The sequence below is a fragment of the Camellia sinensis genome, chromosome 2, assembly GCF_055761805.1.
Source record: "Camellia sinensis isolate YWXY chromosome 2, ASM5576180v1, whole genome shotgun sequence".
NCBI lineage: Eukaryota > Viridiplantae > Streptophyta > Magnoliopsida > Ericales > Theaceae > Camellia > Camellia sinensis.
In genome coordinates, this window is record NC_138962.1 from 119,748,388 (window position 1) to 119,764,568 (window position 16,181).

At 33.8% G+C, this 16,181-nt stretch overlaps 1 long non-coding RNA gene across 1 annotated transcript; it reads left to right on the forward strand.

The window, feature by feature from the left end:
* The first annotated feature begins 343 nt into the window (after positions 1 to 343).
* LOC114267995 (uncharacterized) lies at positions 344 to 6,727 on the forward strand. The gene is made up of 5 exons (XR_003631103.2): positions 344 to 500; positions 2,598 to 2,633; positions 5,375 to 5,467; positions 5,750 to 6,126; positions 6,529 to 6,727. It is a non-coding gene; the product is annotated as an uncharacterized LOC114267995 (long non-coding RNA).
* The last annotated feature ends 9,454 nt before the right edge of the window (positions 6,728 to 16,181 follow it).

Here is a 16,181-nt window from a genome sequence, read left to right on the forward strand (position 1 = left end):
AATTAATTTAAAAACCGTTTTCAAAAAATGAAACCAAAAAAAAAATTTAATTTTGTCATAAAAATCAAAAGAAGGGGTTTTCTTTTGGAGATGAAAATTTTAATTTGGTAAGGAAATTTTTTTTTTGTCACAAAAAGAAGCCAAATATTTGGCGCCACACACAAAAAAAAAAAAAAACGGTGCCAAAAATTGGTGATTGGTGACAAATTATTTGGTCTTAAAAGAAAAAAAAAAAGAATTTTGGGCCCATTGTAGACAAAAAAAAAAAAAAAACTACTCACAATCTAATAAATAGAACAATTAACACATCTAAAGACAATTTCTTTTCTTTTTAGGGCTGAGAAGTTGAAGGGGTTGGATCTTCAAGACCATCAAATTTCTTTTGTCTCACTTGTTACCTTTGCTCTTTCTCTAGTTTGCTTACCATTGTAACCAACGGCAGAGGGACCGGCTCTTTGCTGAAGCATTCTTCGACAATCTGATTAGAAGGGATTCTCAAGGTACACATGTATCTCTCTTCCCCTCTCTCCCATTATGAACCCTAGCTAGCATTTAATTTTTTTCTCTAATATTTTCATTTTGTTTCTGTTGTTCGTATGCTGTTCTAATGGGTCTAAAGTGCTTGGATTTTCTTTGTTCTCTGTTAAATAAACTAAGCTATCGGTTCTGAAGGGAGATGATCCTAAGTGGCAGATTCCTTAATACACAATGGCCTACAATAAGCCAAATCATGAAATAATAAATGAATTGCAATTTTAGTTGGACCACAAACCAGCTGGGGCTGTGGTTACCATAGACAATTAGAAATTACCAACTATAGTTGTGACAACCCCGTTTCTGTATTATACGGTTAACTCATTAATTATATGAGTGTTAATGTGCTTGATATGAAATTTGATGTTAATTATGTGTTTTATGTGATTTTTTAATGCCTATCTATTGATTGTAGACATATCTATTACAATTTCTGCTATAATCCAGAATTAAGGGCTGTAGAGACATCAAAAACCAAAATTGATTAATTTATCATGATCAGCGTAATTTTTAGAGCCTACGATGAAATTTAATTAAAAATTTATTCAGATCAAATTAATTAGATTAAATTGAATTAAATTAAGTAAGGTTGATTAGTCTTAATCATGCTTAATTAGCTTAAGCTAAGCACCCACTATATATATGTTGAGTTAGTGCCTAGGCTCATAATTTTGAGCTCATCTTCACCATTTTGTTGAGATTAAGCTATGTATAGAGAGAAATCTTCATCTTAGATAGAGAGGAGCTCAATCTTGAGGAATTGGCTTAGAGGATTGAAGAATTTGGAAGCCAGGCTCAAGAAATTGCTAAACCTAGCCTCATTGAAGATAGTAGGTAAGAGTTTGAACCTCAATTTGTGAGTTAAGTCATTAAATTGTGGATTTAAGAAGATAACAAGATTAAATGTGTGAATTGAACAAAGATTGTAGGAATTGAGATCAAATTGTACATGCATGCAAGTATTTGCTTTGATTCTTCAAGTTTTGGACATGAACTTTGATAATCATGTTGAATTGGGAATTGTTACTTACATGCATTCATGTTTTCTAAGTCTTGAAGGTTTGAAATACATGAATTCATGAATTGGAAGAGTTTCATACTCTTGAGCATGATCCTTGTCATCCGTGTTGAATTAGAAGATGAATATGTAGAATTTTATCATTTTGGGCTTGAATTATATGATTCATGATGAAATTGGAAGTTCTATTGCACATGCATCATTGTTTCATAAGTCTTGGAAGCTTAATTTTATTTTTGGAAAGTCATGAAAAGAGTTTTGAAATTAATTCTCACATGCTTGAAGATTTGAGTTCAATTTTGGTAAATTCATAAGGTTTTGAGAAAATGATTTATGGATGATCTTGTATTGAGTTTTCTAAAATGTTTTTATGATTATCAAAGTGTTTTCATGAGTTTGGAATGGCCATGCAAGCTTTTACATGTTATTTATTTTTATTTTTTTGGAACTCAAATTTGTTGTCTTGAAACCCAGAAAATTCACAGCTGGCTCAAACGACCAAGTGGTAGCACGAGCCAACATTGCGAGCTCCTAGTATTTTGCACTCTACAAAAGCTGGCTTGGGTGACCAAATGGTGGCTCGAGCAAGCTCAGTTTTTGCCTTCAGCTAGCTCTAGTGACCAAAAGTTGGCTCTAGCCAACAACTTGTTTTCAGCATGTTTTCAAAAGATGTTTTAAGCACATATCTTCATTCCCATCTCTTTCCGGATATTCTTAAGCATGAATTATGACTTCTTGAGGACCAATAAGCTAAGAAAAAAAATAAGTAAATGATTAGGAAAGAGAGGAAAGATTTATTTGATTTGAACGTTGAATTTCATCCTTTGAGCATGAACCTTGTAATCCATGTTTTTGAAAGAATTTCTAAGTATTATTTGAAGTTGTGGATAAACCATGCAAGTTCATGATTTGAACACTCTTAGGCATACATTGTGCATTCTAAATGAATTAAAAGGTTTGAAAGGAGCCTAAGAGAATTAAACAAGTTAAGGAGCGGATTAAATAGCATTGTGATTCGATTTGTGTATGTTTATGAATTGTGTAGGAGCATCCATGAAGACGAATCAACACTCCAAACACTGTGAGTAATATCTTAGTAAAGATATTTTTCAAGTATGTTATCTTCCAAATGCTACTTCTGTATAAGCTTCATGGATTTGTTGATTTGAATTATGAATGAGTATTCTATATGCCTAATTTTTGTATAAGACTCTACGAAGAACACGATTTGCGCCCAAGCCTGTTTGATATATATGAATTGGGCCTGAGGCCGTTTGATATGTATGAATTGGGCCTGAGGCCATTTGATATGTATGAATTGGGCCTGCTGCCATTTGATACATTTGAATATTATGATTGGCCAAAGGCCGTTTGAATATGAATGTAATGGGCCAAAGGCTGTTTGAATAAAAAGGTGATCATGATCATGAATATGAAATGCACATAGATATGAACATGAAGAGAATGGGCCTGAGGCCGTTTGATACATTCGAAGTGTTTGAATTGGGCCCAAGGCCGTTTGATATGTTTAAAGTGTTTAAATTGGGCCCGAGGCTGTTTGAAGAATCTGAAAAAGTTATACAATGGGCCCAAGGCCATTTGATATGTTTGTTAAGGATCTATATGGGCCCGAGGCTGTTTGATATGTACAACAAAAACACAGAATGGGCCCAAGGCCGTTTGTATATGAAATTTACGGGTTCAATGTACTTAATATGAATCTTATTCATGTACCTCCTTTACTTTGGTATTATTCACTGGGCGCTAGCTCAATCTTATTTATATATATGTAGGTGAGTAAAGGGACGTTCAACCCCAGCCTTAGTGGAGTTTGAAAAAGGAACCCAAGTGCCTCACGCAAGAGGCTTTGTTTATGATCTCTTATATTTTCTTTTGTTATTCTCATTGCTCATGATAGACCATTTATGTGTATAAGCTTTTAGTATAGCTGACTATGTGTTTGAATGATCCTGAGTGTACAAGATGTTAACTACTTATATGTGGTGTGAGTTATTAATAAGTATATGGGAAATGTTTTGATATTCCATGTAAGCACAGCTTACTGGACAAAATTTTTAAATCTGCTTTCGCGTCTAGCCCTATATTATTAATTTTAAATTGATTTCTGTTTGAGGCTGGAGGTAATCTCATGATTATTATCCGGTTATGACCTTAATCTATAGGGGCGGGTTCGGGTCATGACAATAGCACTATGGCTTCATCATTTATGGAGAGAGAAGATTTAAGAAGATGGTGGCTAAAAAAATCTGATTGGTTATAGTACAAATATACTTTCATTCCTATAATCGTTGTATTTTGATCAGACGATATTATGTTGTGGTAGGCTTTTGGTTTTGATGACTATATATCTATGACTTATCTATTTTTTGCAAGATTAATTGATTTACAAGGAGACCCTGTTAATATAGAAAAGGCAATGAACACAAAATTTGGTCGGAGATCGAGTAACCATACCTATAGGCTGCACAAACAATTCATGGAGCTGAAGGAAGCTAAAGAGGAGGAGTATGCAAAAAATCACCCACTGAAGGATGTCGATCCTACCAAGTGGATAGATCTTATTGATAAAAAGTGAGCACTAAAGATTTTTTGGTAACTTTTTCGTCTTTTTTATTGTATTAGCAAAGAAAGAATTTGATTAGAATAGGGAGAGATTCCAAAAAAAAAAAAAACTAGAAAGAACACAATCAATTTGCTGTGAAATTCCATATGTATTCTTTTCCCTTTATCTTCTAGGCATGTAAGTGGAACATAATAAAAACCAAATAAGTGGGAAAATGAGAAAGGGAAACTAGTAAACATGGATTGAAAGGCTCACATAATATCCTTAAAGTGCACCGTTCACATCTTAGAATAAAAAACTAAGATTTCAGTTTCTATGATTGTATTTATGTAGAAAACTTTTCTTCGAACCATAAAGTGCATGCTTTGAGTTAGGATAGTCAATCGTGTACAGCTACTGTAGAGTATTTGGCTTGGTGTGTGCCTTTACTATTTCCTGTTTGTTCTTGGGTTTGGTCTGAAGTTTCATGATAATGGTAAGCGGCTAGCTGAGTAACTAATAAAGGGTATTGAGACAAAATTTGAGATTTGATAGAGTTGTGGAAGAAAGAAAAGGTTATGAGTTTAATATCAGTAATTGTTCCATATATTGTGAAATGTAAATGGGTTTTTTCACAATCTATCTTGCCCATGCTTATATGCCCCCTATTTGTGAACGGTGTAAATTTCTCGTTTTTCTTTTTTCACCTAGAAAAATCATCTTATGATGAAGTCTCAACAAGTCCTCTAATCTATTTTTCAAAGAATTGAATGATACTAGTGAATAATTTGAAATATCTTTTAAGTTGAAATGATATATAGGAAAAGAATAGAGATGGACAATGCAATTCCTTCTAGAAATGTAACTAGTATCCTAGCATGTAGATTATTGAGTTTGGAACAGCATATTATGTGATAATTGGCATGCATCAGTTTTCAAATCTCATTTGATTTTGTAAATTTCTTATTACCAATTATGTGTCAAATCTGTCTTATCTAGGTGTTCGACATAATTTTGTGTATTGTGGTTGTGGTATTGTTGCTTTCTTGAATACTTTGCAGTTTGAACTTATATTGGTTTCCATATAACTTACCCTAACATTTTTATGTTACTTTATTATCAAGCATTAAATTTGTCTTACTAATGATACATTTCATTGTTATATTAGTTCATTCTTCCTTACAGGAACAATCAAAAGCCAACATATTTGTCTTACTAATGATACATTTCATTGTTATATTGGTTATTCTTCCTTATAGGAACAATCAAAAGCCAACATCGCAAACAACGAAAAGATGAATACAAAACATAGGTGTGGTTCTAGGTCAATCCCTGTTAGAGCAGAAAAATTGGTATGTGTCCTTGCACTTTAAGAATTATATTAGATTCTTAGATTTATTTATTGAATATTTGGCCTATCAAATTAGACATGAGAAAAGAAGATGCTACCTAATCTAATAGAGTTTTACAAGGAAACTCACTATAATGAGAAAACATATAAGTGGATCTCGTCTAAAACTTAGGGTAATTATGTGAGTATATATTGCAATTTTTATTAACGAAATTTTAGAATATTATTTGTTATAATCTTATTTAATTTTCTAATAATTATTTAAGTTTTTAATATTTGATAGGAAAATATGATACAGACATAGGCTTATCACCTCTCACAACTGGGATCAATCCCTTTGACTGCAGAAGAGTTGTCAATCAAAGTCCTAAAGCCAAGGTATGGCTACATGAAGGGACTTGGCATGAGACCTTCATCCTCTATTAGGAGGACCACTACCATATATGTTGAAACAAATGATTATGTGAAATGCCTTGAGATGCAAATAGAGACACAGAAGGAACAAATACAAATGCAGAACAATAAAATAGAAGATCTTGAAGAGGGTAGGAAGAAGCAAGGGGAGATAATGGCAGATGTCATAAACTTTCTAAGGAGCAAAGGATTCACTGGACACTTTGGAAGTGGAGGGGACTCATCCACAAGTGGACATACTTCTTGGTAAAGTATATTAACTTTAATATAATAAATTTTATAAAAGAATATATGTTTGAAGAATTAAGAAGTAATGGAAACATGCATAGGACACCCAATTTGTATGTGAATTAGTGAAAAAGTACTTTTTTTCTCTATACTTAAAGCTTCAAAAAAGGCAGTCGAAAAGCTAAATTATCACAGAACCACAGATTTGTACAGGAACCAATAGAAACACCTTAGGAGGGACCAATATAAGTTGTATGAACTTACGACACATTAATGGGATGCTCTATTTGTGAATTAGCCTTAAAATTAATTTTCTGTTCCCATAATCTCGAAAAAAGTCTATTAGAGGGATAAATTGTATAATTGATCTAATTGCAAATTGATTAATTACTAAAGCTTTTAATTTATTTTTTTTTGCAGATTGGATTAGGGTGCCATTTTTGACATGCAACAATGATCTAATTTGCTTGAATGTTCATTTTTGTTTGATAAGGATACATATACTTTGTAGAGTTGCACTAGTTATTGTTGGATGTTTGGTGGAATTGCACTAGTTATAACTGTTGGATATTTGGTAGATATTGCACTATTTTATTGTATTAGGATGAAATTATTTGTAATGATGAATGGATATTTTCATTTTGTTAATTCGTAAATGTGTTGATTTATAGCAGGTTAAGTTAAGTTGTGATGGAATTGCTATATTAAACATGTTTCAACATGAACAGGACTGTATTTGTTGAACTAAAATTTAGATTTTGATAAAATAGGTATATAATGTGGAAAAAAGTAATATGAAATTGGTGACAAAATTTTTTATCCCTAAAGAAGGTTTTTTTGTCCTTTATTTGGCTTAGGTGAATGACTAATTTTGTCATGAATTCTTTATTTCGTCGCTAAATGAATTTGTCATGACGAAAAATATTGTCACATTTTGTCACTATTACCCTCAATGTGTGATGAATTTTTTTTGACATTATTTCATCATTTTTAATGATGAATTTGTTTTTGTCTCTATTGGTAGCTTCTTTGACAAATTTTTTTCATCTTTGTTTATATTAAATGCGACAAAATTATTTTGTCTCTATTTCTTATATTTATGACAAAATATCTTTGTCTCTAATTTATTCCTTTAATGACAAAATATTTTGTCGCTAATTACTTACAAGTATGTTACCAACAGAGTGTATTGGAGACAAAAAAAAATTGTCACATATTTATACTTTTCAATGACGAATTTATTTTTTAGTCTCTAAGACCTTTTAGCGACGATGCTTTGGAGACAAAACGGGTGACGAAAACTTTTCGTCGGAATTAGTTTGGGTGACGAAATATGTACATTTTGGGACAAATTTGTTTCGTCTTTAAATCCCAAATTTGTTGTAGTGATTCTATGTAATAAAAGTGTCCTCTATTACATCCTTACTATCTCGTGAAGGGTGTTTGTAAATATAGAGAATTGTTCATCTTTTATAATTTTGCATCTCTCAATTTTGATTTTATTTGACTGTTTTTGTCATAAGTTTTTGGCTCTTTTAGTTAGTTCATAAATGCTTTGAGGTTCAATCATATGATTTTTTATAGGAGAAATCTCTAACATGCACCCCTAAAACGGTACACATGATAAGAAAATTACAATTGTTTGTTATGAAAATTATGAATATTCATGGTGTATCATGATACTTATTAAAATTACAACTATTGAATTTATGATATGCACCCTAAAGTTATGAATGGTGAAGTTATGCCATTTTGTGGTGTGAAATTTTATGGCATTTTGTGGTCTATGATACAAAATTTGGTGAAAAAGTTATGGAGTGCATACCATATGCACCCCTTTTGGGAGTGCACATTGTAGCCTCTACCTTTTTTATAAAGTAAATAGAAAATGTTTATCTTTGTAAATATGCATAAAAATGTAGTGATTTATATAAACCTTAGCTCATAATATTTACAATTTATAGATATGGTAGTTATTGAGATTAATTATAATTACACGATAAATAAATAAATTTGTTGTTCTTTCATTGATTTTGTGGATTTCTGCCTATCTTCTGTACGTATGTATGCATCTATTTGTGAATGAAATTATTGGCTTTTCATAACAATTGGTTTGTCTTCAACAAATTTCATAGGCAATGGTGCCATTCTTCTTCATTGATTTTGTTTGTAGTTGATAATTTGGCACTTTCATATTTGTCTTCCTTCTTGCTTATTTGGCCTGCTTATGCCTTACCTAATTAAGGGTTAAACGTAGATCTGCTTGTTCTGTTATCTATTTTCTAGTATATATTCATGCACATTGTTTTGTGCAGAGTAATACAACTATTGATTGTTTGCTTCTACAGTAGCATATAAATCTTTGTTTATTTTTTTATTCTTAACTTGTTAGGACCTAAGATGTGATTTATAAGTGTGGAAAATTATACAAATTAATTATATTAAGATGATACCAAAAATTAGCTTGTTTTTGCTTCAATTATACACTATTTTTTGAATGTTTTTTAAAGCCTACTCATCTCAAGTTTCAATATCAGCTCAATTTCCTTACTGGATTCCTGGTTTGTGTTTAACCTTTGAAATTTAAAATATAAATGATATAACCAGTACTTACTATTGTGGAGATATTAGTGTGGAAGGAACATGAGAAAAATAAGGCAGTGGAACAAGTTTAAAGCCATTTCTTTCATAAGTTGTTTTGAAGATTGGATGTATGATAAGTCTTATTTTTATTGTCTGTTAATTCTTTGTGCAGGGAGTTCGAAATGTCAACTGGTTTCTCTCAAACTCCACTGAGATTAGTTTGGTGCAATGTTGCCCCTCTAATAGTCCCAAGTTTTCTAGGTATTGCATCAAGAGATTAGTTTGGAGAAGAGTGTGATATTGGGGTAGGCTAACCTTTTTCTATTGAGTGATCAATAGTTTTCTATTGGAATACCAGAACCATATAAGCAGTTTTTCTGAATTCTGGGAAATAATTGCACTATCACACAAATTTACCTCTTTTTTTTAATTAAAAAAAAATTGCCTATTGCTTGCATTTTCAATGCTTGTAGAATGGTAGGTAACACATGATAGATACATAACACTATTAATAGCGTTCAATACTTGGATTATATATTTTATTGTTCTTCTATTTGTTGGACATTAACATTGTTGCTTCTTTGGTATTGTGGATAGATTTCTAATAATAGTTCCATGAGATAAAATGATTTAGATGATTCAAAACATTCGGATTTTGGGAAGAAAATGAATGACAAAATAATTTTAACAATTATTGGATGAAATTTGCAAAAACTAAAGTTCAAGTATGGCTGAATATCTGGAGATGAACTTTCCAGAACCAGTTCTATAGTTCATCTAATCAACTATTTTATGTTAATCTACATAACAGCTGATTTTTGGTGACCGCTCGAGCAATCATTTGGTCGCTCTAGCGTAGATTTGTAGCCCCCAGTATCTCGCATGTTTGCAGGCGAGACTGCTCTAGCGAAGGAAATGTCACACCCTCAAAATACACAATAAATATAACTCAAAAATGGAAGAATAATAGAAATAAAATACTTTCATTCATCAAAGTTCGATTACAAAAGTCAACACATGCGTTATACATTCATAAATATTCATCCTGAATCTACAACATGTGTTATAATGTTAAGAAAAAAGAAATTAAACATACAGCCAAATGCCCTATAGGCTTACATCTTCCCAAGTCATTACTTGGTTATACAAAAGTGAGCCTCGCTCATTACATCTTAAGCCCTTGGCTTTACAAAAAATATACAATCAAAACAAAGAAGCTCTTGCTCCTAAATGTCCCTCCAAGCTATTGCCTTGGCGAAGGCACTCCACCAACACCTGAAAATGGTTTTCCCAAATAGGGTGAGCCACAACCCAGTAGGAATCATTTAACACTATATATGAGGTTTAAAAGAGATATTAGTACAAAGTGCATATACAATGCCTGTGGTAAAACTTTCACAAATTCGTGTAATCATGAGATGCCAAATTCAAATTTTAATCCATTTTTATTCAATTCATATTCAGTTCACTTATTTTTCTCAATTTATGAGTCAATTTCATTATTTATCAACAACCAAACTGAGACTACAACTCAATGGTTTTCCAATCATACAATGCACACATATAAACACTTCAAATTGCCATTTTATAGATACTTCATTCGCGGGATCGGCACCCATATATAAATTTCGAGACTTTCACCCAGGACACTCCGGCCAACTTAATTATAATGGAGTCCATCCCTTTTCTTATAACGACTCGGATTTTAAATTCACATTGGATTGATGTATAGTGGTGCCTGTCACCTTAAAACTTGTATGGTTGTTGGACTCTTGATATTGATGGGTTGGCAAGTGAACTTTAAATATTATAATTGAAGACCCTTGGATGATGTTTGGAACCTTGATTGAAGCCTTAACAAGATATATAGATAAGATTAGATAAAAAGTCCCAAATTTGAGTTTGAATTTTTTACCAGCCGTCACTCTTTTGCCCTTTTCTCCTTCCATACGTAGAATTTGAATGTGAGGTTGGAACCATTGGAAAACTTATTTCTGGGGCTTCAATTTGGACACAAGAACGACCTACAACGAAGTCCTGATGAGAGAGTTATACCCGCTTGAAGTTTTTACATCTGTGCTGGAGGCAGAGCCACACGTGCGGGGAATAGCGCTGCACGTGCGGGCTGTGCGGGACAGCAGCTCAAAAACGTGATTTTTGGACCATTTCTTACATTTTCTTTTCCTCTCTTCTTCTTCCCTCCATTTCTGAAACCATAGCTCCCAAAACTTTGATTTCTCCCACTTTTATCAACAAATCAACCATGGAGGACAAGAGAAGATCAACATTTTCTACCGATTGGGATTTCAAAATTTTGGAGGAACCTCATCAAAGCTTTCTTTTCTTTCTTGAATCTTGAGGTAGGGGTCCTAGTTCTCCTTCAATGCTTATATTAATAGATAGATTTGTGGTATTTTGGAGTATATAAATGCAAAATCTACATTGTGAGCATATAGTGTAAATCTTGAAATTTTGGGGTTAGGGTTTGCAATGTTGGGGTTCTATTATGGGGTTTAGATTATGGTTTATGGATTATGGACCTAGGGTGTATAATAAATGGGAAGATTGGAACAAAAAAATAATGGGTTAAGAAATTTGGATTTTTCTTGAAATTTCTAGGTTTTTCTTGAAACCCTAGGTTGATTTTTGATGATAACCAATGATTTGGCCCAAATTGAAAGTTGAATCATGAAATTGGTAGGTTGAATTATATATGTACAAGTTTAATTGGAATTTGGTTATGTTTGAAAATTATGTTTTAAATTTGCGAATGAATTTTGTTATGAGCAATGTAAATCATGTTATAATGAGAAGGAAATTGGGGGAAATGATTTATTAATGATATAAATGGCATAAACTCGGTTATCGAATGTTGAAATGGATTTTAAGAATTCCTCTTGAATTATGTTGAATTATATTTAATGATGTTGGGTTGAATCATGTTGTTTATGTTGAATTGTGGTGATTATGTGGGATGGTATTGACTATGTTGATTTTGATTTTTGTGGCCTAAAATGTGGAGTTTTCAAAAATGGGTTTAATCCCAAATCATTTTACTAAATATTCGTAGGCTTGCTTAATTATTAAAATCAAGAGAATGATTTAATGGGGTTTCTTTATGGGGATGGATAATGTTTGGTTTTTGGTGAAAACCCTAGACATTCAGGGATTTTTGGAAAAAATGTGGAAGATGTCCATACAATTTGTTCGAAGTAAAATGAAGCAAGAAATGAATTAAGAAAGGAAAAGACCTAATGACTAAGTTATGTTTGTGTATAGGGCATAGTCTAGGAGGGACAAGCACTCCGTTGTAGCACTGTGAGTAGTAGTACTGTGGTCATACACTTAATCATCGTTACTGATCTTTATTGTTAGCATTCCATTTCTTGCAAGTGATTATACTAATGTTATGTTGGTTGGAAGATTTTGTGTATGTTAGTATGACTTGGAAACTACTCTACATTCCGGTTACGAGTAAGGGCTATCATTAATGTGCTAGAATCTGTAAATTATCTCATGGAACTATTGAAGTCGAGTCCATTAGGATAAAAAGCAACCCATGTTATGGAAAAGAAGCTGTGTGTGTTAAGGGAATGATTTTACTGTACTTCCGTAATCGGGAGTTAATACTATGGAATTGGTTAACAGGAAGGAATGTTAAATGTGAACCTCCCTTTTTGGGAACATGACGGTTTGGACATTCCATAATGAACCATCAAAATTGGATGATAAAATAGGACTGTGGATAGTCCTAAACTGGTATGTTTTGTTTACCGTTAATAGGTGTTATTAACGTCTTGTTATCTGGAAGTTCACTTTATTGATTCATGATGAACAAATGGAATAATGATGCATGTGTCTTCTATCAATAAGTATTACTACGATTCCGATATACGTAAGACGATTATTTTAGCTTGGAATAACCTATGAAGAGATTTGTGTACACTATTGGGTGATAGTATTTTTATGAACCTTCTGGTATGGAACAAAGTGCTATACGGAACTAAGTGCCGCAATACGAGTCGCCTCTAGAATCCGTACGAGCCACCTCTTGAGTCCATACATATGTGAACTGGGCTTAAAGCCGATGTAAAAGTTATGAGGCCTATGGCCGTTCTGTGAAAGATATACTTTGTGAAGTTATGAAAGATACAATTTGTGAAATTATGAAAGATATAATTTGTGAAGATATGAAAGGTATAACTTTGTGAATTATGAAATTACGAAGGCCGAGGGCCAACTTGTGAATTATGAAATTATGAGGCCGAGGGACAACTTGTGAATTATGAAATTATAAGGCCGAGGGCCAACTTGTGAATTATGAAATTATGAGGCCGAGGGCCAACTTGTGAAGTATGAGGCCGAGAGCCAATTTGTGAAGTTGTGCATCTAAGTTAAGCCAATGGCTAATTTGTGAATGTGTGAACCCATCAAGCCAAGGGCCAATTTGTGAAGTTATGAACCGACAAGGCCGTTCTGAAATGTGTATAGAATCAGACTAACCACAGGATTTTTGCATTTACTTATGTAATTAAATGAATATGTACATTGTAAGTAAGTTAAGTTAAGCTTTAAATTGTTTATGTACTACTGTTCATTGAGCTTGACTCACTTTGTGTTATGTCTGTTTCTGTAGGCATTCCACCTGGAGGTCAGTTTTAACCCATGGCATCCGTGCCTCTTTTGTAAACCTCAGAGTGTCTAGGCACTTAAGTGAAGGAAGCTCATTTTGCTAAGCTTTTAATTTTGCACCCTGATTGTCTGCTTAAGGTTGATGTATATATAATTCCTTTGCCTGTCCATGTTGTTTTGCGCCCAATTCTAAGGGCTGGGTCTGTATATATATATATATATGTACATAGCTAATTCTCTTATGCACGTCACTGTATGTTTATTTGCCTTATGTTCTGTCTGTGATCCTGGCATGATAGTGGTCGCTCAATGGATGCAGTTCTTTTATTTATGTTAATTTATATTGGTAAAGGTTTCCGTTCAGGCCCCATATGATATGTATACCAGGTTATGCGTCCGTTTCTGTGTGGGTCATGCCCAAACTTTTAGGGGCAAGTTTGGGGTGTGACATTTCTTGTCCCAAATAATCATACATATACAATGCATTTAAACACATAATCACACATGGAGTACATCCCCTTTCTCCTCCAAACAAACATGCATATACAATGTATATAAAACGTGATTATATTCAATGACAACCAATAATGGATTAGTTTTAATTCACATAATCCTCATGCAATTTCTACAACAATCATAGTTATCCTCTACCGATAGCCCAATACAGTTATTTCTAAACAGATCTTCAATCTTTATAACAGATAAATCATCAAATTTCCATAGGTAAGTGATTAAACAAATCCAACAACACCATTCATCTATACATCCTCCCAATTTCGCATTTTCCATACCAAATTCATTATTTAAACAAAATGGTTATTCAAGACATTTTTTGGGCAAAGCTCCCCATTCTCCAAATACTAACCCAAGGACCAAAATCTGCTATTTTAACATAGGAAGGTCTCATATCCAAACCCCATAATCATTTATATACACCCACATGGAAACCCCTCTTTTCAAACTTGAAACCCAAACCCTAGGTTTGCTCCAATCACTCCCAAATCTCACCATTGTTACACAATGACAAATAACTAAGCTAAAAATCATATGAAGGTGTAGAAAAATTCCTAACTCAAGTTAGAAGACCAAGCAAAGCAAAGGTGAAACTCTAACAACATTGAAACCAACTTCCAATCGGATGAAAATGGAGCTTTCAAGATACTCTACCCTTTTTCCAAAGACACTAGGGTGAAGAGATCAAAAGATCTAGGCCAAAATGTAGAGAGAGAGAGAGAGAGAGAGAGATAGAGAGTCAAAATCTAGGTTTTTAGAAAGTTTTAGGGAGAGAGAAGAATGAAAAAGTGATATAAAATGTCACTTTCGCGATCTGATATATGCACAGTCCACTCAAGCGGAGGAGTTGACGTTTGAGCGTCAGACAAAAAAAGTTGTTTCGCTCGAGCGCAAGATGCTATCCACTCGAGCGCAAAACACACACATCTAGTACTTTTGCAGACAACAGACAACCGCTCGAGCGCAAAAATGGCCGCTCGAGCATAGGAAACGCCGCTTAAGCGTGAAAAAACCCCTCCAGTACTTTTGCAGACGTGCAAAATACTGAGAGTTTGTAAATCTTGCTGGAGTCACTACTAGAAAAAACACTTTTCGTGACGAACATGTTTGGTCGCGAAAAGTACCATATTTGGTCGCTAAAACCTTTTCGCGACCAAAATACGTTGGTCGCGAGTTGGTCGCTAAAGCCTCGTGACAGATAGTTTTCTGCGACCAAAAAAGCCTTTGGTCGTTAAAAGTGACCATTCGCGACCAACTTTTTTGGTCGCGGAAAGTCCAATTCATATTAGCCAAAAGCGAACTTTTAGCGACCAAAAAAATTGACCATTGGCGACCAACTTTTTTGGTCGCAAAAAGTCCAATTCATATTAGCCAATAGGGAACTTTTAGCGACCAAAGATAAGTTGGTCGCCAAAAGTCAGCACCTTGACCCAAAAAAATTAATTCTTTTGCGCTGCCTAAGACTTGAACTCCTGACCAAGGAGTCACCATGCACCCAATCCACTCTGCCAATACCATGCTTCTTGTTCATATTTGGTAGAGAAAATATATAACCCATAAAAATTGGGTTATATATTATTTTATAAAACTTTAGTGCCTAAACAGAAAAATAGCATGTAATTACAGTAGTATCCATTTTTAAAAAAAATTATCCCGCCATAACTTTCTGTGACCAACTTTTTTTTTTGGTCCCCAAAGGGTAATCTTCCGCGACCAAAAAAGCCTTTGGTCGCCAATAGTATACTTTCCGCGACCAACTTTTTTCTTTGGTCGCCAAAAGGTAATCTTCCGCGACCAAAAAAGCCATTGGTCGCCAATAGGTATACTTTCCGCGACCAACTTTTTTTTTGGTCGCCAAAGAGTATACTTTCCGCGACTAACATTTTTTTGGTCACCAAAAGGTATACTTTCCACGACCAAAAATGCCTTTGGTCGCCAAAGGGTATACTTTCCGCGACCAACATTTTTTTGGTCGCCAAAAAGTGATCTTCCGCGACCAAAAAAGCCTTTGGTCGCCAATAGGTATACTTTCCGCGACTAACTTTTTTTTTGGTCTCCAAAAGGTGATTTTTCGTGACCAAAAAATTGTGGTCGCCAAAAGTTAGATTTTAGTCGCAGAAAGTGGACTATTTGCGACCAAAAAAAATAGGTGGTCGCCAAAAGTGTTTTTTCTTGTAGTGAGTGCAAGAAGTGCTGCTCAAGCAGATGAGCAAAAATTGCAAAGCCGCTCGAGGGCAAGAATGGCCGCTCAAGTGGAGAAGCAAAAATCTGGGTAACAAAGGTTTGGAAAAACAAGCAACCAACCTGTTCCAAATGCACAACTACAATTCAATAACCAAAATAGA